The following is a 22,984-nucleotide window of genomic DNA, read 5'->3' as shown; positions in this document are numbered from 1 at the left end:
GGCCTGACTGGCTGGGGGCTGTAGCTCACTGCCACTGCCCAGCATCAGGAAAGAGTATTAGATCATATCTAATACATCGCTAGTTCAGGAAAATATCAAAATTCAATGTACAATTTCTACCCAATGTGTATCACTTTCACACCATGGAAAGTCAAAAAAAGTGTAAATTGAACCATCATAAGTCAGAGACTATCTGTAACTCATTCTACTCTTCTGACTTGTTTGATGAATAAATACTGGAAAGCATCCAAAACATTGGGTGCTGCAGCAAAAGTATGATATAAGATATAGAAAAAAAAATTTGCTCATTTTGTTTAATGGTACTCAAATGGATATGAACTATTACTACAATAAAAAATTAGGGAAGAGTAAATGAGGTATAAGTTTAATTATACATAATTATACATGAAATATAAATTATTACTTTACTGTATATATTTTAACATATATTAAAAACTTATAATGTCCCATACATTATTATAGATACTATTTTATATAGTATCTGGAACATACATTATTATCACATATAATTGCATTTTCTCTTCATAGCATTCTGTGCAATGGATGCCATGGTGCATTGCCTGGATCTCTTGATATATAGTATGGAAAGTTTGCTTCGTTGAGTCTGTATTTTTTTAATGTTTGTTTATTATTTTGAGAGAGAGAGAGAGACTGAGTGCGAGTGGGGGCAGAGGCAGAGAGAGAGGGAGACACAGAATCTGAAGCAGGCTCCAGGCTCTGAGCTGTCAGTATAGAGCCCAACACGGTGCTTGAACCCACAGACCACAAGATCATGACCTGAGCCAAAGTTGGCTACTTAACCAACTGAGCCACCCAGGTACCCCTTGAGTCTGTCTTTATATGAGAAATCAGAAATGGTAATGAAAATATGATTTCTAAAGGTTAGAATTTTTTTTTTCAGGTTTGAGGCATGATGTTATTCATTTGTATGACGAGTATTTATTGAGTACCTACTATGTACTAGCCCTCTTTTATGGGCCAACACGTAAAAATCTGCATTCAAGCAGCTTTACATTCTAGTTATGTAGCGGGTTTGGTGTTTAAGGGCTTTGGGAAGTAAAAAAGTAACAAATGTCAGGTTCCTTTATTATTAATACACAAATATTTCTTCTTCCTTTTGTCAAAAGGAAGTGGATACTATCTTCCCTCAAGCTTAGAACATGTAAGCTTTTAAAAATGGGTGTGTATTTAGCTTAACTCACAAGAAAAAAGAGCAAATTGCTTGTAAAATTTTAAGTTATTACCAATGACTAAAGCTAGAATAGTCTGGAAATTTCCCAAGGAAGAAATTATGAAATTAAGAGCTAATACTTCATTTGAAAGTAAGTTTATTTCAAAGAGGACAAGATTAGGAAAACATGCCTTTTCAAATTGATAAGCTTTCACCCATTGATATAAAAGTATTCAAGTTGTACAGTAGAGACCATCAAACCCTAACATATATTTTATTGTTAAACAGAGAAATATCAATTAACAATTTGACTACCTGAACCAATGGGCAAAGTACCAATAGTACATAAAATGCTTTTGTATGAATTAGGAAAAGTTGCCATCTCTGGGTAGATAAATTACCAAAGAGCACCCCTTTCTCATATTGATCCAATATCAAGTCAGGATTCATGGAGAGAATTCAACCCCCATGTGCTCCTGCTTCAGGGACCTTTGTTCAAGGAACCACCTGACAAAAACCTGTGCCACAGCCCTGATTACTGTCACTGCCAGAGAAGAAAACAAAGAGTTCAATAGAGCATCATCTGAAACATACCAAATTAAAGTTATCCATAGTGAAACAGACATGTAGTTGTAAAAATCCAATCATTCTACAAAGATGAAATAATTTCATAGTTTTTTAGATAAAGAATGTGGTGGCAGGGTGCTTCTGGATGAAGAAATACAAGAGGTCCACTATGCTTACAGCCCAAATGTTCTTTCATAGAATAAGTGACAGATGTCAGAATCCTTTATGATTAACAGATATATGCCCTTTTGGTCCCCACCAAAAGCCTCTAGATGTTTAGTTTTTCTTCGGCACCTTGACCACAGAGAGCACCTTGTGTTAGCATATCTTTTTTCCTTAACATTATAAAGAAAATATATTCAGGTGATAATGTGATATACACGCAGGTAAGTCTAAGAAAAAATGTTGAAAGAAAGTAGGATGCACTCAGTATTCTAGAAATTGTTTAGGATTCATGTTTTTCTCACAGGTTAGTATTGATACATCATGCATGCCGCATCTCATAAATAATCATGCCCAGAAGCTAGGGATGGTCATGAATACTTAGCTTGTAATAGAAAGTCTGTTGGTTTGCCTATCGTCTGCCTGTATGTCTGTCTGTGTATGTGTTTGAGAGTGAATTGTTTCTAAAATTAACAGCAAAATGAAATGATGGCCAGGAGAAAGATTGAGAGACATACTTACTTTTATTTTTTCTTTTCTTTTTTTTTTTTTTTTTTTTTTTTTTAATTCTGGACTATACCTGCCTTGATTTTCCCTTTGAAATGAGAATAGAAATGACCATATTCTGCAATCCCTCCCTGTTGCACTTTGGCTTCCCTTCAAGCAGATGCCGAAGTGGAGTTTGAAGCCATCTTTGTCTGCTCTAGCAGATTCCATATGTGGCATAGCCACTGAAATATGTGGCTATTACTTAGTTGAGTTTGTGGTAGTCTACACTTACTTTCCAGGGTCTATTCTGTTTCTGCAGGGGACATTCTGGTGAATTAAACATGGATATGATGGGGACAATCATCATTAAATTCTTTAGCTCCTCAAAAGTAGCCCCCCCGCCAGGGGCTAATCCCACCTACCACTCCCACTCCCTATACTTCCCACCCCTGGGTGCAGTATTATTTTTTATTTGTTATCTGTGTTTGTGTGAATTTTGGAGGCTTCCACTTAGGCTCCCTCATTATAATAATTATTACCTTAGAGGCTTAGGAACCAATAGAGGGGGTGTGCTATCTACTGCAAAGTATGTATCCTAATTGTGCTTTTGAGGACAGAGGGGATGACAATTAGACAGGAGATTATACACTTGGAGACTGAAGAGGTTATAATCTGGTGTGTGAATAGACCTATTGGATCCACTGTAAGCCAGAACTTTCTAAAGTTCATTCATCACCTGCACCTTATATGCCCTCACTCTAACAGGAATGTCATGATGTTGCTTCAGCTCTCCAAATATCAAATATTAAGGCACACTCTATTTACTACAATCCTTAAAATGTTTAGCTCTTCTCTTTCCCCCAGAGAACTATTAGCTGATAAAATGCCATAGGTTCCTTTGAGGAACACTGGGAAAGACATCACTATGTATGGTTGCCATGGCATTGCAGAGTCCTTTCCCCCAGGGACAGGACATCTTTGTCAATGAGAGCTAACCCAGGGTTGGATACTGACTTAGGGAGTTTGATCTTCTATTTGGGAGACAATCCTTAGCCTCCCAACAATCTATCCTGGATTTCTTCTGCTAATACAAACTAAGTAAGACCCTTACAGCTGCCCATCTAGTCAGTTGTAGGGAAGTTACATTCTGTTAACCATTTTCAGAACTTTTTGAATATCAGCCCCTCAGCTGCCACTTTACCCCCCCCAATACTCATTACAATTCCTATGGACCCCTGGCTTTTGGCAATTAAGTCCCAATTCTTGGTTTCCACTGTTACAGAGGCCTGTCCTTTCCATTCTCTCAGTGATCCAAGTTCGGGTCAGAGCCTGTCCTGCCACCAGCCCACATCTAAAAAAGAGAGCCACTACTGCCCAAGTGTAGTGAGGCTTGTGTCTGTTGCATCAGCAAATTCTTTAACACAGTCTTGGTAAATTCTGTGTCCTCTTTGTCTTCTCATGAAATATAATAATCTGGAAGTTCTTATGGCCACACACAGTGTGTCTCTACCAACACATTCACTTCCCCAAAGCCTTTAATTCCTACCTCTACTTTCCTCTATGCCAATCCCTTTCTCTACTTTCCTCCATGACATTGCAACTTTCCAAGTGTTGGCATTTGCTTATTGCATGCTCTAGCCACTGTGCTAGTAGCAATGTACATGATCTTGGGTTCTTGCCAGAGTGTTACATTATGTATGTCAGGAGAATGCTTTCAAGGCAATAAACTATTTTCTATCCAAATTTATCTTTCAACCACTTTGATCTAGCAACTTCAAATCCAGCCCCACATGTATTCTTCCAGCTCCTGCTGGTACATGCTGGCTATTTCTCACAGATACTCTGGTATATACAATCCCTCTGCCCCCTCATCAGGATCATCACCTCCCCAGCTGGGTGATGCTGCAACTTAACCCCAGCTGTAGGACATAGTCAGGAGGGGAGATGGGGTGTATCTTGAAGACAGCATATATTGCCTTGGGAGGGAAGGAAGCATTGTCTTCCTAAAGGGAGGGTAGAGGAAGTTATGTGATCAGTTGTTGAGGTATTCAATTATGACAATTATCCAAACTGAAAATGTCAATCAAACCATTATTCATTTACCACAACAGTGCAAACAGGAGGCAAAAAGGAGTGCCAGCTCTCCGGTGTTCTCTTTTCCCCCTATAAATCAGCACTAGATGAAGTCAGATAGATACAAGCAGCCTGGGGTAATCATCTAACTGCCAAGGAGTCCTGAATGAAAGGTTCCAGTCTTTTTATGGACCCATGGACTGGCTAGAAAGGGAAAGTTACTCATCAAAGTGAGAAAAGTACTTCAGCCAAGACCCCCAATAAGGAAGTCTCAGTAGGGGCACCTCTACTAGGAATACAGATATGCATATGAACGTGGCTACCCCAGAAGTGCATGAATTCTCAGCTGCAGCTCCCTCCAGAAAATTGCAATGTGCTAGTTGTGCACCAGATCTGATGTGGGGAGAGCAGCTTCTCCCCACGAGACCTGCCAAGAAAAGCCTTATAATTGCCTGGAGTTAGGCCTAAAAAATCTTACCTAGAATTTTGGCCTTGAGATGAACTCCTCAACTTTATCTCTTGATCCTTTATGCTACTTGAGAGAGTAGCATAGGCTACCCTGTCAAGGACTCAAATGATTTGAACACCGAGGGGCTATGACCGTAACATGTTAATCTATCCGAGGCAACAGCAGACCAGAGCCACAGTCAAAATCACCCCAAGCAGGATGATCGAGCCTACCAGGAGTAATGAACACAGTCATGGGCCTTAACCATTTCCAAACCAGAAAAAGATGCCTCATAGCCCATTAGGGTCTACTCTAGAGATCCAGGAAGCCTCCCACTAAGCCTCGTAATGTACTGTTCTACTTTGTCAGTTTCCTTGATTCAGGTGCAACACAAGACTTTGGCAGTGGCACACTCCTTCCTCGCTGGCCAACAAGAGTTAGAGGCTTGTGCGATTGTCCAGCACTACCAAGGCCAACGCACATAGGCTCCTCCAAATCTGAGGTGGTATCACTAATGACCTCAGCCACGGTCATGGACAGGCTTCACATAACTCTTCCAATTGGATGACCTAGACAACGAAAGAATAACTACATCTATGCATAGCAGGAAGCACCATTGTAAACAAAATGGCCTCAATAATGGATCCCATGCCCCCTCCTCCAGATGTTTCGTTTGCCACAATCTTTGACAGGAGTGAGCTGACAGAAGTGGCAAGCATTTTGTTCTGCAGTATCAGAGTTCAAATGCAGCAATACATCAAATCCAGATAATAAGGTTGCTGTACCCAGGGTACCAGAAAGGTACATGATTAAAGAAATGTCCATTTGTGATATTCAGTAGTACAGCAATCAGATGTTTTTATCTGTAGGATTAGGCAGGGGGTGACATATCTGATAGCTCATCAAATTCATGGTGCTGGCAGCTACCTATATGGATACACCAATGAATTCGGTGATGCAGGAGCCAACACAAGCTACTCTGTGGAACAAAAAGAGTGGAAGTTAAATACCTAATTCTCCTTTCCCCATATCTGAGCTCCTAGATTGAAGATGTTCATATGCTATCAATTGGGAGAATTGTTCCCCATCAACAGCAACTTGGGCAGTTTTTTCCTATTGTGGGCAAGGAAACCTTCCAGTAAACCTTCTGGCTTAGATCCTTTTGTGGTTTAGTATAATTTTTATTTTATATACAGTAAAACCATGTTCCAGAAACATGCTTGTAATCCAAAGCACTTATATATCAAAGTGAATTTCCCCATAAGAAATAATGGAAATTCAGATGATTCATTCCACAACCCAAAAGTATTCATAAAAGTGATTATAATACTGTAATATAATACAAAATAATACAATACAAAATATAAAGGAAAATAAACAAATTAACCTGCACTTACCTTTGAAAACCTTCATGGCTGGTGTGAGGGAGACAAGAGAGAGGAGGGTTATTGTGTAGGACAACTTTCACTATCACTAATGGAATCAATCTATTGGCTCAATTGAATCTATTTCTGCATTGGGGCCATTATATACGCTCATGTGGATGTTGACTGTAGTACAGTATTAATAAACTCTTGTCATGTACTGTATTTAATGTAACTGGCAATAAGGCAGCAGAGGCAAGAGGCTATATCTGCAGGCAGCCTGACCTAGAATGAAGCAAAGCATTCCTAAGCTTACTCTTATATGAAAAATCAAAGGACTATGCACAGGTGCTTTGAAGTGACCAAAAATACACTAGTTCCAGTTGTGGGCACCTTCCAACATTCTGAAAAATCACTGATTTCTGCCAAACACCATGGTCTAAGACCAAGCGTCTGAGCATAGGAGATGATCACCCACAATCCTGTAGTGAGAGAGAGAGAGAAGAACCATTGGCTCAGTTGTGATCATGTGACATTTGGCATCACATACTACTCATATTGTAAGACATCACTTTTTTATCAGGTTAAAATTTATTAGAAATATTTGCTCATCTTGCAGAACACTCGGAGAACAAATTACTTGTCATCCAAGGTTTTACTGTACTTATATCCATTCTGCAGGGCTACTCAGGGCCAAGTGGCAAGATCGTCTTAAGGAAAATGTTGAACTAGAGAACTTAAATTAATGGTCAATATCTTCAAGATCCTTGTAGGCAAAAACCCATGCTCTGTCTCCAGGGGGTAAATAGAGAAAGAGATAACTGTCTCCCACCCCTTGCTGTTTAATTGCCATCCTAATCTTCCACCAATTTGGGTCTTCAGTAAAGGGTCAGTGGCATGGAAGTCCCCCATGGAGTCCAAGGTATCTATAATCCCGAAGGAAGAGTATACAGTTGAAGGAATAGCTGTGCAGCTTGGTCAAAGAAGGATACGAAAAGTACCCTTTTGAGGAATTGTTGCATTGAGAGTCCAGACTACTCACCTGAAATACGTAGTCTATGCTGGGCTTACCCCATCCTCTCCTATGTACCTCTTAAGTCTGTCCTTCAATTGTCGATTTAAATGCTAAGCAATCCCTGGATCCTGGAAGTTTTATGGAGCAGGGAGAGTTCATCGTTATGCTCCATAATTGGGCCCATTGTTTGCACCTTGAGCTAGACATCCATTATCATCATCAGGTCCATTATCAGAGGCAATGTGCTCAGGGAAACCAAGAAAAAAAAAATGGCTTTCTAGGACCTAGATAATGGGCCTGAGTCAGAAGAATACAGAGATGGTGAAGCCAAACCCGAAGAAAAAGTAAACACAGTTAAGATTCAGTAGAACCTTCTGCATGGGATGAGAGGCCCACAGTGATCTATCTATAAAGAAGACCCTGGCCTGTTGGTTCAAGAGAATGGTCCTTGGGCAGTATTTTTAGCCTTACTTAGAATATAGCTGGCAGGCCAGCTTTTCCACACTATTTCAGTATCTTCTGATTAATAGTGGTAGTTCGTATCTGCCTAGGTCCTATCTAGGATGATGACTGAATTTCCATTTTCCACTTCTCATGGACTCAGGAAGCAACTGCTTGCACATCTGCTGGCTCTGGGGCAGAAAACAATTCATTTTTCATATTTAGTTCACAAAAGGGGTCTGCTCATTGATTATGTTTCCCTTTATCAATACAGTGGTCTTTTTAGTGACATGAATAACAAAAAAGCTTATTCGGAACAAAACACATTTTGATCCAAATGTCTTATCCCCCAAAAGGAGCTTATTTTATATGCCAGTCCAGGACTTTCCAGTGGCCTAAACCAACAGCCAGGACATTAATCACAGCCTATGAGTCAATGAAAATATAGCATGGCTCATTTGCTGAGGTGGTCTGGATAGCCATCCATACTGCATGAAGCTCTGCCAATTATCCTTTTTTTAAAAAAATTTTTATTTATTTTTGAGAGAGAGAGAGAGAGAGAGCACAAGCTGGGGAGGGGCAGAGAGAAAGGGAGACCCAGAATCTGAAGCAGGTTCTAGCTCTGAGCTATCAGCATAGAGCCTTATGCAGGGCTCAAATCCATGAACCATGAGATAATGACCTGACCTAAAGTCGGACACTTAACCAGCTGAGCCACCCATGTGTCCTAGCTCTGCCAATTATCCTAAGCATCAATCACCATGCTCCATAAGAGACAGGTCTCTGTCAAGTTGGATGGCAGCTGCATCTCATTCAATCCTAGTAAAAGTTAATCAGGAGGAGCAATCAGTGAACCAAGCCCATGTATGGTCCTGAACGTCTCTATATTTGGGTCTCTACTGAGCCACTAGACACAGAGCTCCTTGAACTATATTCCTATGGGGTGGAGGAGCATTCCTGAGACCTTTCCATGGTGTCTGAGGTCTTTCATCGTTGCAAGACCCCAGGTGGGCCAGGCTTTTCCCCCTCCTGTGTGTACCATTTTCTGAGAATCCCAAAGCCACCATTTCACAATTTGAGGCCCCTGCTCAGACCCATGGAATGACTGGGATTTCTGATTGTGAGTCTACTTCATGGCCATGGGTCATGTGTTCAGTACCCACCAAGGTGTAATAAGAAGCCAATGATTGCTTCTCAAAAGGGGTGTATAGCTTTTAGCTTATTCCAAGAGCTTAAGGGTCCAAAATCCCAATAGCATTGCTGGTCCATAGTGATATCCCTCTACTATAACTCCCAATTGGTGAACTGAGAGGTTGCTAAGACCAATAACTCAAATGGTAAATGTGGATCAATGGGAATCAAAGAAAGGGCAGCCTAGGTAGCCCATTGGAGGGCCTCCAGAGCATACTGTTGGTCAGGTGTCCACACAAAGTTAGCAGCCTTTCTGCTAATCTGGTAGATAGATGTCATCAAGTTCTACATGCAGGGTTTATGTGAGTGCCAATAGCTAAATAGACATACTAATTGCTGGGCCTCTTTTTTATCTGTCAGTGCAAAGATAACTAATGCTCTAGCAGTCATCTCCTCTGGAATGGAAAGCATGCCCCTAATATCCAGGAACTTGACTTGGGTACTAGGACCTTGTATCTCATCGGTGTTAATGCCCCAGCTGTGTGGCTGCATGTGGATCCATGTCGATCCTTATCCATGTGGATAAGGGCTTCCAGTCCTTATTGGGCAGTGCTTTTGTCTGAGCCCACCAGGAGGATGTCATCAATAAGTCTAGAACTCCCTCTGGAAAAGGAACGTTTTTCTAGATCACAGTCTACCCAGTGATGGCAGGTAGCCAAAAAAGTTATGTAGACTTGTGAAAGGACATTAAAGTTGTATTGCAACTAATTTCCCATAAGGTTAAATTGACCAAGGTTGTGATAGAGGGATATGTTGGGGGAAAAAAAGCATTTATGATTATCAGTTGCCATACATCAAATTCCCTTGGCTGGGGCAATAGTCACATTGTCTGGTACTGCATGTGCCAAAGGTGTGGCACTATGGCACTAGTTACCAATATTCAAAGATGAGTTTCAGGTACTAGAGGTCATATGTACAGGATAGATGGAACTCTCAAATGCAGAAATAGTCTTACAGAGGACTTTGATTTCCTTAAACTCAGCAATGAGGGCAGTTATTTGTTTTTGTCCCATAAGCAACTGATAATTGTTTTTGAGAAAGACTAACACTAGGGACAGTAGTCAGGCAGGGTCACAGTTTTCCACACACCCAACTAAAATGATCTCAATCATTCTATTAGGATTATTAGCAGCTAATTCCATCAAGGTATGGGAGCTGAGATGAGCAATAATGCACATAGACAATACAACTATACCATTCAGTAGTGGGATACATAACAATGGAGGTTTGTAGGGACCCAAATGGACTTATCCCTAGCCAGGCTTAGGCAAGGGTTCCAGTGATGGTGGTCTCAGGCCCAAAACCAGAATTCATTACATGTTCTTTCCTGGTGTCAAGGATTGCAGAGACCATAGCCACCTATTCACTGTATCCAAAGGCTCAAGAAGTACAATTCTCCCCCACCTTCTCATAGAACCCTAATTTTTACATAGGACCCCTAATCATCCCAGGAGGCATAAGACCTTAACCTAACCCTTTGTCTTATTTTTAAAAGCTGAGAAGTTCAGGTAAATCTTGATGGGTCTCTCCAATTCATCTCTAGATTCACCAGAAGAGGTATCATTAGAAGATAGTATCTGCATCAGTCACATGGTCATTACCATGAAGAACTGAGCAAGGCACCTGTTAGTCACCTCTGTGGCTGGGTACCCAGCTGCAAATTTGTTTATAGGGAGCCCATCAATCTCCTTCTTTAAGACCCCTTTCACAAGAAACCGAATGCAAATATATTTTTGGGAAAACCCTGGCCTGCATCATCTAGTAAACCATGTCTGTTTATTACTCTTATGCTACTCTTTCTGGTGGCCAAGATTTGCTATTTTGGCATTACCACTTTTTCCATGCTGGGAAATTTGCCAATCAACACTCATATTGTGTCATGAACTGATTGACTTGACCTCATGAGGATGTTTAACTAGGCTGGCTAACTAGCAGGAGCAGCATGGACAAACCTAGCAATCTGAGTCTGGTAAATGGTCTCATCAGAGACCAGAGTTGTTTTCAATAACTCACTGCAGACCCAAGAAACCATCAACCATAATAGCCTCTGTGAGGATAATCCAAACATGTTTTTCAGTGGCAGGGAACTTGTCACAGTGAACCAAACTTTTTGATCTCAAAATAATACCATCTGAGGAAAGAGGATCTTGGGTATTTCACTCTTCCTTTCTCCCTGCTCCCTCTTCCCCCTTAGGCAATGTGGCCTCTGATGGGACACTCTGAAGGGGAGACTATAGTAACACACCCTAGAAGGTGCCCTATCCTTCACTGAGTTTAACAAATGACCTCCTTCATTGTAGAGACAAACTAATCACATCTCTAAGGTTTCTTTGGGCTGCTAGGCAAAGTAATTCCAAAGGGCTTTACATGAGTTTTCACAGGACACACAATTATCAGCAACCTGCTGTGTCACAGGACATGCATTAACACCAGGGATCTGCACAAAGATAGCAATAGTCATTAGACATAACTCAGCAAGAGAGTTATCTGACACTTTTTGGTCCCATTGTAGGAAGACCATAAGCAATAGCTAAGGAAATGCTTCCATAATTTTCTTTGAGACCCTTGGTTGGGTTTCTAGTTTGAGCCACTGGGCAAGCTCAGCTAGGGAGTCAGGGGCTAAAGAGAAAGATGAGTGGTCTTCCTTAGAATTGAAAAATTTCTGTAAACAATCTTCTAGCACTCCTCAAGAAAGGTACATTAGCATGGTCAATGGTGCCCAGTGGACCCTCAGGCTTTTTACTCATGCTATTCCAGAATGACATTTCATGCAATTGACATTTCTGCTGTCTGTGCCAATTTTGTCATGCAATCAGGTTTAGTGGTGGTCAGTTAGGACACTGAGAGAAACTGAAAGTAAAAATTAAGCCTTTATTTACTTACTGCAACAGTAAACACAAGAGGCAAAAAAGAGGTGTTAGCTCCCCAGTGTTGAATTTTTTCCCCACAAAATGGCATTGGGATGGTGTTAGGTGAATGCAGTGCAGACAGGGGGAATTGTCTTACTGTCCAGGGATTACTAACAGAAGACTGCTACCTCTTTATGGATCTATGGACAAGGGGTAGTCAGAGGAGTAAGGATTAGCAGTAAAGAGGTACTCAGTCAAAGTGGAAAAAAGTGCCTCAGCCAAAGCCCCCTAATAACTAGGTCTTGGTGGAGGCTCTTTGGCTCAAATATAGATATACATATGAACATGGCTGGACCAGAGTGCTTGAGTCCTTGACTACAATGACTTCCAGAAAACTGCAATGTACTGGCTGTGTACCAAGTCTGAAATGGGGTGGGCAGCTTTCCCCCATAAGCCCTGCCAGGCAAGCTTAAAGATTTATAATTGCCTTGAATCAGGCCTAAAAAACATCACATATAGGATTTTCTCATCTACAAAATGCATATTTAATATCTACTATATGGGGTAGTAATGATGTAATAAAAGTTAAAGGTAAAACAAGATGTCTATGCTCTTTCTAGGTGCTAGAACTGGACTCCTCAGGGTATGTTGGCTCTTTATCAGGAAGGTGGACTTTGTCTACAGGTTCAGAGGATTCAGAATATAAAAACATTTGAAAGCATCCTCATAAAAATTCCATACCATGTATCAGGGTCCTGGATTTTCCGAACCATGTCCCTCATCTCAGTATAAGAAACCTGCCTTTGTTAGACAGTTAACTGACTTTTAGTTCCATCCTTTTTTTTTTTTTAAGTCCTAGGCTTGATTCTTGGCTTTCTCCACTCCATTGCTAAAGAATATGAAAACTTCGCTGTATATAACCAAAGGGACCTTTTGGTTGTCAATAGCTGTAGTAAGCTTGGCTTTTATTATCGTTTTGTATCACAACAACACAATAGCCATCAATACCATTATCCTTATAGCTATGATTTCCTCTACCTTAGGAATCAGACAAATCTGGGTTTATATCTTAGAAGTGACTTTTGAAAAGTTATGTGACTTTCAGCAAGTCATTCAACATCCTTATGATTCCATTTCCTCATCTGCAAAATACAGATTTACTAGCCACCATAAAAAAAGTAATGGTGTAATAAAAGTTCATGCAGCACAATGTTTGTTTTCCTACTTTCCTTCATTTATTCACTTTTCTCAAGCATTCTTTTTTCTATTATTTCTTCAAATGAGTTTTCTGCTTCTCTCTCTCTCTCCCTCTCTCTCTCTCTCTCTCTCTCTCTCTCTCTCTCCTCTCCTTCTGGGATCCATATTATGTGGGCTTTTTTTCTTGGTGTTATCCAAGAGGTCCTTTGAACTAGCCTAATTTTTTTTTCAAATTATATTTTCTTTTTTCTTTTCACAGTTCGGCTTGGGTGCTTTGCACTAACTTGTCTTCCAGGACACTGATCCATTCTTCTACATCCACAAATGTACTATTGATTCCCTCTGGTGTATTTTGCATTTCTGTTATTGTTTTCTTCAACCCTGGTTGGTTCATTTTTACATTTTCTATCTATTTATTGAAATTCTCACTGAGTTCATCTATTCTCTCCAGCCCAGTGAGGATCTTTATGATCATTGCTTTAAACTCATTATCAGGCATATTGTCAAGCATCCTTTTTGTTTGTGTGCTTGTTTGGGGGTATGGATTGTTTGTTTTCAGTTATATTAATGCCACTTCATTAAGATTATTCCATGAAAACACTTTATAAACTCTAAGCTTTATAAAAAATACAGGGTTATTTTTGTTTAGTTTTGTCCAGAAGACACATGACAAAATAGAGCACAACATTTCTGGCTTTACACCCTAGTTGTCAAACATAGTAACTCAGAGGTCAAGGCATGTTGTTTAATTTACTTAGAACAATTGTCCATATTTCCAAATGTAAGGTAAAACTCTCTAATCTGCCTCACTTACAGTGAAGTTTGAGAAATAAATAAGTTAATATAAATGATAGTGCTCAATAAATTCTAAAGCAGTGTACAAATAGAAAACATAATTGTTAACATAATTTGGATAGCCCCCTAAATGAGTTCCTCAATATTCTAGCCTGTTCAACACATAGGAGCTAAATAAGTTTTCTAAAAGCAGAACTCAAATTATATCATTTCTCTGCTCAAAATTCATCAGGAGCACCCCTTTGCCTCTCAAATAAAGGTCATACTTCCTACCTGGCATTTAGAACCCTCCTCTTTATAAAGGTTTATCATCATTATTCATGAATACAAATGGTAAATGCTTCTGGCAAAGTGCACAACTTTTTAAAAATAATAATCTAAAGAAGGGATATACGCTTTTTGTAATAAGAAAACTAACAAACACAATATGAAAATGTCTCAACTACATGCAATGACCAGCATTAATGACTTTGTGGGAATTCTATCACACTGATCTTCCTCAGAGAAAGATGTATAAGCACATAAACAAACACAGAGGGGTTTTGTTTCTCTGAAATGGTTGCCCTTTTTATTCTAAGATAAATGTTTTATACAAAATTACCTGGAACTTGCATTTTTTACTTTCTGAAATATCCGTGAAAGTTTTGATATACAAAGAGCCAGGAAGTCAAGAATTCAGTATTTACAATTACAGCAAAATGTATAGTTAATGGTTGTTCTTGAACTCATCAGAGAACTGAGGTTTTAGGGCAAATTGCCATTCCAAAATCTGAAGAGACAGGCACGTCTGCAGAGATACAACAACCATGACCTGCTTTATCTGGAACAAAAGTTGCTGGAGCCATTAAATGATAAAATTTTTAAATGGTAATTTTGATTAAATGCCAGAGGCTGAGTGGACTAGCTTGAGAGCGAGAAGCTAACTTCTGGGGCCTCAGTCTTAAAGGTGCTTATAACAGTTGCATGGGCCTTCTCTCAGGAAACTTACCAGGTTCTCAGGGTGAGGTCTGAGGAAAATCCTCTCAGAAGCTTGCATTTACACTGAAAAGAGAGGAACATCAGAGAAAGAATAAATTAAGATAAAATAAATGTGTTATTTTTTCTATTTGTCAGTGATCTAAAAGATAACTATTTAAAGCAACAGATGTTAAACTATATTGAGTGATTATAGCAGATGGGTAAGTGAAATGAATGACAACAATATCACAAACATGGGAGGGAGGAATTTGGAATACTTTAAGTTACCTGCAATTCAGAAAAGCCAAATAGTGTTATTTAAAGAGGGATTAGGTGAGTTTAAAATGTATACTGTAAACTTTGAGATGACCACTAAATTTTTTTAAAAGGATAAGTGATATGCTACAGAAGGAGATAAAAAATGTAATTATATAAAATGTTCAATTAAAAACAGAGAAAACCAGACCAAGACTCCCTGATGAACACGGATGTAAAAATTCTCAACAACATACTAGCAAATCAAATCCAACAGTACATTAAAAGAATCATTCACCATGATCAAGTGGGATTTATTCTTGGGTTGCAAGGATGATTCAACACAGTAAAACCTTGGTCCATGAGCATAATTTGTTCCAGAAACATGCTTGTAATCCAAAGCACTTGTATATCAAAGTGAATTTCCCCGTAAGAACTAATGGAAACTCAGATGATTCATTCTACAACCCAAAAATATTCATATAAAATGATTACAATACTGTAATATAAAATGATAAAGAAAATATAAAATATAAAGAAAAATGATTACAATACTGTGATATAATACAAAATAATAAAATACAGAATATAAAGAAAAATAAATTAACTTGCATTTACCTTTGAACACCTTCGTGGCTGGTGTGAGGGAGACAACAGAGAGGAGGGTTATTGCACAGGATAACTTTCACTATCACTAACAGAATCACTGCTATATACTGGCTCAATAGAATCTTTTCCTTTTCATGCAACTTTAACAAGGAACCTATCCAATGACACTTTTGCCTCCTTTTGAAGATTTCACAGAAATGTGACATTGCATTGTCGTTAAACAGATTCATCATTCGCACTGCTACAGTCTTATTCAGGTGGTGTTTTTCTATAAAATTTTACACTGTTTCCCACATTTTACACATCTTCCTAATTTCATTTGAAGTGAAGGATTCCTCTGCCTTTTTCTCCCCCTCCTCTGCAAACAAGATGCAAATGTAGACTTCTCATAAAATCTTGGACTTTTGGCCACTCTCATACCTCATTAATACCTCTCGATGATTTCCTTCTTAATTTCCACCACAATAATCTTCTTCTTCTTACTACCTTTCTTTTCAATGTTTTTCTGCATAGGGGCCATTGTATACACTCACAGATGTTGACTACAGCACAGTATTAATAAACTCTTGTCATATACTGTATTTAATGTAACTGGCAATAAGGCAGCAGTGGATGGTGTCTATATCTGCAGACAGTCTGACTTAGAATAAAGAAAAGCATTCCTAAGTTTTGGAAAAGCAAAGGACTGTCCACAGGTGCTTTGAAGTGACTAAAAATACACTGCCAGTTGCAGGCACCTTCCAATGTTCTGAAAAATCACTGATTTCTTCCAAACACCATGGTCTGAGACCGAGCATCTGAGTATGGGAGATGATCACCCACAATCCCACAGTGAGAGAGAAAGAAAGAGAGAGAGAAGAACCATTGGCTCAGTTGTGATCATGTAACGTTTGGCATCACATACTACTCATATTGCAAGACATTCGTTTATCAAGTTAAAATTTATTAGAAATGTTTGCTTATCTTGAAGAACACTCACAGAACAAGTTACTCACAATCCAAGGTTTTACCATACTCACCAATCAATGTGATACACCATATTAATTAATAAAAGAAAAGATAGGGGCGCCTGGGTGGCTCAGTCGGTTGAGTGTCCAACTTCGGCTCAGGTCATGACCTCGCAGTTCGTGAGTTTGAGCCCGTGTCGGACTCTGTGCTGACAGCTCAGAGTCTAGAACCTGCTTCCGATTCTGTGTCTCCCTTCTCTCACTGCCCCTCCTCCACTCTCTCTTTCTCTTTCAAAAATAAATAAACATTAAACTTTTTTTTAAATTTTTTTAAAAATTTAAAAAAAGGAAAGAACCATATGATCTCATATGCATCTCAATAGATGCAGAAAAGCATTTGACAAAGTACAGCATCCATTCTTGATAAAAACCATCAGCAAAGTAGGGGCAAAGAAAACATACCTCAGCATCATAAAGGCCATATATTAAAAACCTACAGCTAATATCATCCTCAATGGGAAAGAACTGAGAGTATTTCCTCTATGGTAAGGAACAAGACAGTGATGTCCACTCTTACCATTGTTATTTAACATATTCTGGAAGTGCTACCTGCAGCAATCAGACAACAAAAAGAAATAAAATGCATCCAAATTGGCAAGGAACAATTCATACTTTGACTATTTGCAGAAGACATGATACTCTGTGCAGGAAACTCAAAAGACTCCACCAAAAACTTGCTAGAACTAATATTCAGAATTCAGAAAAGTTGCAGGATACAAAATTAACATATAGAAATCTGACGCAATTATGTACGTCAATAATGAAGGAGCAGAAAGAGAAATCAAGGAATAAATCCATTTATAATTGCACCAAAAACAATAAGATACCTAGGAATAAACTTAACCAAAGAGGCAAAGATCTATACTCTGAAAAATGTAGAACACTTATGAAAGAAATTGAAGAGGACACAAAGAAATGGAAAAATATTCCATGCTCATGGATTGGAAGAACACATTATTAAAACGTTTATACTACCTAAAACAATCTACACATTCAGTGCAATCTCTGTGAAAATACTACCAGCGTTTTTCACAGAGCTAGAACAAATAATCCTAAAATTTGCATGGAACCACATAATACCCCCCCAAAAACCAAAGCAATCTTGAAAAAGAAAAGCAGGGCTGGAGGCATCACAATTCTGGACTTCAAGTTATTAAAAAGCTGTAGTGATCAAGACAGTATGGTACTGGCACAAAAACACATAGATCAGTGGAGCAGAGTAGAAAACCCAAAAATAGATCCATAACTATATGGTCAACTGATATTTGATGAAACAGGAAGGAATATCCAATGGAAACAAGACAGTCTCTTTAACAAGTGGTGTTGGAAAAGCTGGACAGCAACATGCAAAAGAATGAAACTGAATCACTTTCTTAACACCATACACAAAAATAAATTCAAAATGGATGGAAGCCTAAATGTGAAACAGGAAACCATTAAAATCTAGAGGAGAACACAGGCAGTAATCTCTTTCACATCAGCTGTAGCAACTTCTTACTAGATACGTCTCTTGAGGCAAGAGAAAGAAAAGCAAAAATGAACTATTGGGACCTCATCAAAATAACAAGCTTCTGCACAGCAAAGGAAATAATCAATAAAACTAAAAGACAACTAATGGAATAAGAGAAGATATTTGCAAATGATATCTAATAAAGAGTTAGTATCCAAAATCTACAAAGAACTTATCAAAATCAACACCCAAAAAACAATCCTGTGAAGAAATGGACAGAAGATATGAACAGACATACAGCTGGCTAACAGACACATGAAAAGATGTTCAACATCACTCATCATCAGGGCAATACAAATCAAAACTATGATGAGATATTACCTCACACCTGTCAGAATGGCTAAAATTAACAACTCAGGAAACAACAGATGTCAGCAAGGATGTGGAAAAAGAGGAACCCTCTTACACTGTTGGTGAGAATGCATATATATGTGTATGTATATGTATATATATGTGTATATATGTAGATATATGTAGATACATATATATACATATATACACATATATATACACATACATATACATACACACACATATATACATATGTGTGTATGTATATATGTATACATATACATACATATATACACATGTATATACACATATATACACATACATATACATACATACATGTATATACGTATATACACATACATATACATACATACATGTATATATACACATACATATACATACATGCATATACATACACACACACAGGAATATTACTCAGCCATAAAAAGAATGAACTCTTGCCATTTGCAATGATGTGCATGGAACTAGAGCATATTATCCAAGGCAAAACAAGTCAGTCAGAGAAAGACAAATATATGATTTCACTCATATGTGGAATTTATGAAACAAAATGGATAAACATGGGGGGGGAAGAGAAAGGCAAACCATCAAACAGATTCTTCACTAAAGAAAACAAACTGAGAATTGATGGAGGGATGTGGGTGGGGGTGGGCTGAATAGGTGATGGATATTAAGGAGGATACTTGTGATGAGCATTGGGTGTTGTATGTAAGTGAAGACTCACTAAATCCTATGTCTGAATTTCATATTACATTGTATGTTAACTTACTGGTATTTAAATAAAAACTTGAAAGAAATAAAAACACCAAAAAAAATAGGAAAAGGGGAAGATTATTATATAAATAATCACTTCATATGTTAATGGCTGAAATAAATTAATTACAAGGCAAAGACTATTAGAATGGAAAAAAGTAAGACTCACTGAATTTTATCTACAAGAAACCATTTTAAATGTAAAGACTCAGGTTAAAAGTAAAAAGATGGAAAAAGATATACCATGCTACCACTAACCAGAACAAAGCTAGAGTAGCTATATTAATTTCAGTTAAAAAAGAATTCAGAACAAGGACCACTCTCACAGATAAAGAGCTCATTCTCTAAGAAGATATAATTTCAAACATGCATCCACTGACAGCAGAGCATAAAAATATATGAGGCAAAAACAGATTGAACTAAAATGAGAAACAGAGAAATCTAGTATTAGAGTTGGAGACTTTAATACACATCCCTCTTTCAGTAACTGATGAATTAAGCAGGAAGAAAATCATTAACGATGTAAATGACATAACAGAACTACCATTATCAACTTGATTTAATTGACATTTATAAAATACTCCATTCAACAAAAGCAGAACATAAATTTGTTTCAAGCTTTCATGGAACATTCAACCAACATAGGTCACATTCTTGGCCATACTTTAATACACCTTAACAAACTAAAAAATATATTTTTTTGGTGTTTATTTATTTTTGAGAGACAGAGACAGATAATGAGCAGGGGAGGAGCAGAGAGAGGGAGACACAGAATCTGAAGATTCACATTTATTTCTCTGAGCTGTCAGCAAAGAGCCTGAAGTGGGCCTTAAATTCACAAACCGTGAGATCGTGACCTGAGCTGAAATCAGACGTTTAACTGACTGAGCCATCCAGGTGCCCCACACCTTAACAAATTTTTAAAATTGAAATTGTATAAATTACGTTCTTAGGCCACAATGGAATTAAACTAGAAATCAGTAATAGTAGCTGAATAACCCCGAAATATTTGAAAATTAAACAGGAATCTTCTAAATAATCAAATGGCCTCAAGTTGGCCTGGCAGCACTCATCTCCCCAACTCTTGATATGGGGATATAAATCTGAATACTTTCTGTCAGCTGAGGGCAACAGAGGCCATCACCCTTCCTCTAGAATGACATTTTCCCATCTTTCAGGACCAGTGGACCCATGTTCAACTGCTGTTCAGAGGGAAGCTTCTTCACGTTAGCCCTCAGAGTGCTAGTTTGAATATTTGCCACTAGCACTTAGATCTGCAAGTGTGGGGCTCAACCCAGGTCCATGCCATAGGCTTCAAGGTTCATCCTAGAAGCATTCTTGCTTGTGGGGAATAGTGTTCAGGGCTTGAGATTTAGGAAAGACTCTTCCCACACCCATCCCTCCTGCTTGTCATCAACCACCAGCAAAGGCCAAATGCTGCAATGCCATCTGTATTCAGGGCTAGCTGATTTGGCAGATGAGACGTTAAACACTCTTCAGTGGATTCTGGCTTTCACGGCCACCATCCTGCCGATGTCATTGTTTTCTTTGTAAAAAAATTCATCACGTTACAGTCTTTTCAGGATTTTTCATATCTCTCTCCATAGATTTTGAGAAAATTCCACCAAATAAATATAGGGAAATTCTGTCTGTGTAATTTATTCAACCATTCCTTTATTGATGTTGATTAATTTTGTTTCCAGTCTTTTGTCCCCAAGAGCAATGATTCTAGAAAAATCCACGGAAACACTCTTATACGTTATGTTTTTATTTTTAGTAGATAGATTCCTAGGAAGGGGGTTGCTTTGTAGAAAAATGTAATTTAAAAAAATATATATATGGTACCAGATTGTTTCTCAGTAAGGCAATAAAATGAGAAAAGTCTTTCACCAGTGATAAATGATAGAATTGCTCCACATGCTTTTGCTAGCCATTGGTTTTAGAGTACATTTTAATTCTGGCAGCTTGGTAGAATAAAGTACTATTTCATTTTTGACCTGACATTTATTTCTCTGATATTGAACTTGAGAATCTTTTCCAGTTCTTGCTAGTCAAATAAAATTACTCATTTGTTAGCTGGCCATTTCATTCTTTGCCCATATTTTTCTATTAAAAAATTGTTTCTTTATAATAGAATTTATTTCAGGATTCTCTGGATTATTCTCCTTTTGTCTGATCTATTTTCTCTTTCCATGGCAATATCATATGCACTTATTACTGTAGCTTTATAACTAATTCTGACCATTCTTTTTTATTTTCATACTTTCCTTAAATTCTCTGATATTTGGTATTACATATAAACTTCAAGTTAAGTTACCAGTTTTTTTTCAAAACTCACATCAGGATTCAAATTGTTGTTGCATTAAATTTCTAATAACTTGGAGAATTGTCATTTTTTTGTGATGTTAAATTTTTTCATTCAAGAATATCCTATTTTTCACATAATTTGTTTGCTATTGTTTTTGTAATTTTCTTAATTTCCTTCCCCATATTCTTTATTAAATACTTTATAGATTTCTGTTTATATTATGACTAGGATTTTTCCTAACTCCTCAGGTTATTTATAGCAAGAATGGTTACTATTTGTCTGTTTACTTTGTTATACAATAACTTTCCCAATTTTCTTTTTCTGTTGAATAATATTTTTTCTACAATATTTTAGGTTTGCCAGCTATGCAATCAACTCACCAACAAAAACCAAATAATTTTTGTTCTTCCAAAATTTATAAATATTATTTGATTTTTTTCTCTCAGTATGTATTTTACATCCTTCAGTATAATAGTGAGTAATCACAGTGCTAGCAGGTATCCCTTTCTAATTACAATTCTTTTTTTTTTTTTTTTTTTTTTTCAATGTTTTTTATTTATTTTTGGGACAGAGAGAGAGACAGAGCATGAACGGGGGAGGGGCAGAGAGAGAGGGAGACACAGAATCGGAAACAGGCTCCAGGCTCCGAGCCATCAGCCCAGAGCCTGACGCGGGGCTCGAACTCACAGACCGCGAGATCGTGACCTGGCTGAAGTCGGACGCTTAACCGACTGCGCCACCCAGGCGCCCCTCTAATTACAATTCTAATTGTAATTAAAGTATTTATTAACATTTCACAAATTATATTTATATTTATATTTGCTTTGGATTATGATAATATTTATCATATTTATATAATTTCCTTATATTCCTGTTTATTGGGGTTCTAATTAGGCAAGTCTTCTGAATTTCTTTTTAAAGTATATTTTCAGTATTTTAATGATGTAAATGTATACATTTTTCTCTAGTTTTTTGAGGAAATGAGTTATGCTAGTATAATCCTTGGGAACAATGATAGCTTTATTTGGCAATGTGTTTGAGTATTTTTTTTAGAAAATTTGTTCTGTAGCAATACAGGAGATTTTACCCTCTTTATAGGTTTTAATATTAAAGTTATGATGGCTTCATAAAATTGGGAAGTTGTACATTCCCTCTGAACTTCAGTAACCTAGAACTCATCATTTATTTATTAGTTACATAGCTTCCCTTTTTAATGATATTTCCTTAATCACCATTTCAATGCTTTTCTTTTTATTTTCCTTTTTTGACAGTTGGCCTATTAAATTTTCTTCTCTTGAATTGATTTTATTAATTTATATTTTGCTAGAATACAACCCATTTCCTCTAGGTTTTCAAATTTATCCATAGTTTCATATAATATTCTCTAATGACTCTTTTCATTACTTCTGTATTTATTGATATTTATATTCTGAGAATATATTGAAACATTATAATTAATAAATATCAATATAAGCCTCTCTGAACTGCTT

At 37.7% G+C, this 22,984-nt stretch overlaps 1 long non-coding RNA gene across 3 annotated transcripts in view; it reads right to left on the bottom strand.

Moving 5' to 3' along the window:
- Nucleotides 1-22,984, bottom strand: part of LOC132661162 (uncharacterized) — a 106,997-nt gene that overhangs the window by 13,275 nt on the left and 70,738 nt on the right. For all 3 annotated transcript variants that reach the window (XR_009602092.2, XR_009602090.1, XR_009602091.2), the window contains exons 2-3: nt 15,614-15,631; nt 14,772-14,824 (exon numbers count right to left, since the gene is read on the bottom strand). This is a non-coding gene — a long non-coding RNA (uncharacterized LOC132661162). The remainder of the gene's footprint in view (nt 1-14,771; nt 14,825-15,613; nt 15,632-22,984) is intronic.

This window comes from Panthera onca, chromosome D1, assembly GCF_046562875.1.
Source record: "Panthera onca isolate mPanOnc1 chromosome D1, mPanOnc1 haplotype 2, whole genome shotgun sequence".
In the NCBI taxonomy this organism is placed as follows: Eukaryota; Metazoa; Chordata; class Mammalia; order Carnivora; family Felidae; genus Panthera; species Panthera onca.
The sequence above is the reverse complement of the archived record's forward strand: the minus strand, read 5'-3'. Positions and strand labels throughout refer to the sequence as shown.